Here is a 2,954-nt window from a genome sequence, read left to right as displayed (position 1 = left end):
GACATGCAAAATCTCACTTCTTATCAATACACATTAGCAGAAATAACATAGTTGACATCACAGGCAAAGTCAGTAGGCTCCTTGTGATCAGTGAAACCAAAAAGTTATCTGACATCTCCTGGCTTCCTTGATCATTCACTGGACAAGGAGTTACAGAGCACCTTTGAGCATAAAGTCCTCAGAACAACCTTCTGTAGCACTTACACTCCTGCAGAGCCAATCAGAATTCCCTGGTGAGTTCAGTCTGGTTGGCATCAGATGGGAATTACAGCCTAGTGCATTCTCCATATTGTAACCCTATTATCTCTCTCTTCCTCCATCTATCTCTCCTGTGCTGTGCATGGTTGGGCCTTATGGAAAGTTATCATTTGGATGCAAAACAATTATCCTAAAACAGTTAGCCAGAGTGGTCTGGACACACAGATTTATCTTCCCTCTCCTTCAGTGAAGAACATCTATCTTCCATGACCTCTTGATTACTGAAGCCTTCAGAATATATTCTTTGGTCTGTGACACTGTGCACAGTGCTGGGCTGAGCATTAAATATCACCCTCTATGATTAATTGGAAGTTAATTAAATCTATCACTGAAACAATGGGAAGGCAATGAGCTATGTAATCATTGCAATAGTAAATGAAATGATGTACAGGTCTCTCCATCTCGCTTATTGACAATGATGGAGGGGTGGCAGCCCTCAGATTCCTGGCGGGGCTTGCTGTATGACCTCACAGGCGGCTCTCACTTTGCAGTGAGCCCAGAGACAGGCAGTGAGAAGCAGGTTCTGGCTACTTCTGCTGAATGACGGAGTCTTTCTCCCTGAAGCCTCTGAAACATCCTTTTCTAAGCTTTTTTTTCCCCTTGAATGATCTGTTGGATCAGGTAGAGCAAAGGTTGAATGAGCTGTGCAGTGCTGATCGTTGCCCTGTTTTGAACAGCTCCAGGGATGCACTGGTTTCCAACTTCAGAACCCCAGACACAATGAGCAGGACACACGCATATTGAATGCGTACTACTTTTGTCTTCTATTTGAAATTTTACAATCTCTAAAGTGCTTTCACGGACCTGATGGCTTTGGCCGTCATAAACCCTTGTATCATGGAAGAACTCTGAACCAGAGAAGTTAAGTGCCTTAGTTAAATTTACACCACTAGTTGGTAATAGAAGTCAGTAAAGCCAGTGATAAACAAAAGTGGCAGAAAGCAGGCCTACTGTTTCCTAATGGAACTTTAAAGTAGATGCGAAAACATACAAGTCCATGGGGTTTGCAGCAGCAACACTTAATTTCCAGATTGTCAAAAGTTGCTCAGAGCATCGTTTTGTGTGAAGATGAATTTGGTTTACAGGGTGGTTGCCTAGATATTAATACACCTTAGTCAGCAGGAGCTGACATCACAAAATTCCACACGATAGGTAAATCAGCAGAAACTTACTTGCTCACAGTTCAGGAGGAATATATAACTGAAGAGAAGAGCAGCACATTAAGCTTTTCTTGTAGCAAGAATCCTCACTGATTACTTCTCCCTCAACTCTAAACATTTCTCAAATAGAAAAAGCATGGTCTTCATGCTATAAATGCACAGAAAAAAAATTTATTTTATAGGGTTACATATGATTATTTTTATATTTACTACATAGTAATGAAACAAATGTATTTTCATCTGAGTACTGACATTCCTACTGAGTTAGTCTTTTTACTTTTATTTTTTGAAATATTTATTGAGTAGAATATTAAGTCTTTGACTCTAATGCAAATTCAAAATATGTTATTTCAAGAACTTTAAAAAGTCAGATCCAGTGAAGCCAAAATATGAATCACATGAAATATGAATTGATGAAATGTGAGTTACATGAAATATGTGATTTAAATTAATAAAATTAAAAAATCAAAAGTATGAATTGCTGATTACTTATAATATTCGTATCTTGAATATTTGTGAAATAATGTTTAAGACTACAGAAAAAAATAGCAAATGAAGAACAATACTTTCCATACCTCAATTACACAGGTAATTCAGGCAGATTATTGAGAATGTAGAAATGACAGATTTTTATAATCATTAGTGTAGTGCTAATCTGAGTCATGCGGATTAATATTCCTATGAGATCATATGGACAAGTTGGATAACAATTTGCCTGGAAAGCTTTTAAGAAGTGACACTTGGATGCCTGTGTCATGGTGTAGTAGGCTAACCTTCTGCCTACTGACAACAGCATCCTTTATAGGCATCACTTTATAGGCTCAACTTCTGATCCAACTCCCTGCTTACTGCCTAGGAAAGTAGTGGAGGGTGGCTCAAGGCCTTGGGCCTCTAAATCCCCAGGCGAGACCCAGAAGAAGCCCATGGCTCCTGGCTTAGGACTAGCTCAAATCTGGTCATTGTGGACATTTGGGGGATGAATCAGCAAATGAAAGATATCTCTCTCTCTCTCTCTGTGTGTGTGTGTGTGTGTGTGTAACTCTGCCTTTCAAATAGAAAAAATAAAATTTAGAAAATGAACTGACATAGTAGTGAAGAACTCCTGGTCTAGTGTCCAGGAAGAGACTAATATCTAAAAATATGAACTAACACTTCAAGAGGCTCTACGTCCCGGATGCAAGGGCAGTATGGCTAAGTTTTTGTGACAGCTTTTTTCCCAGCACACTTAGGGCTGCCTTCTCATTACATTCTCACATGGTGGAGACTTCTCTTTTTCATTAGCTAACGATCCCATCCTATTAGGACTCGTTGTCTTTGAATAGATTTAACTGCTTCTTAATGACCTTATGTTTAGATGTGGTCATATTGAAGGTTAGAGCTTCAAACTACAAATTATCTATGTAGATAGAGGGGATGGCAAATTCATTCCAAAGAATAATTCAAAATCAGATTTTAAAAATAACTTAAGAATTACAAATTAAGGTGGCCTCTGTAAACTGACATTACTCAATATAACAAACTTCCAATTTTTTCTCT

Source organism: Ochotona curzoniae, unplaced genomic scaffold (genome assembly GCF_017591425.1).
Source record: "Ochotona curzoniae isolate NIBS_2020 unplaced genomic scaffold, NIBS_Ocur_1.0 scaffold_4506, whole genome shotgun sequence".
Lineage (NCBI taxonomy): Eukaryota > Metazoa > Chordata > Mammalia > Lagomorpha > Ochotonidae > Ochotona > Ochotona curzoniae.
Note: the sequence above shows the minus strand (reverse complement) of the source record.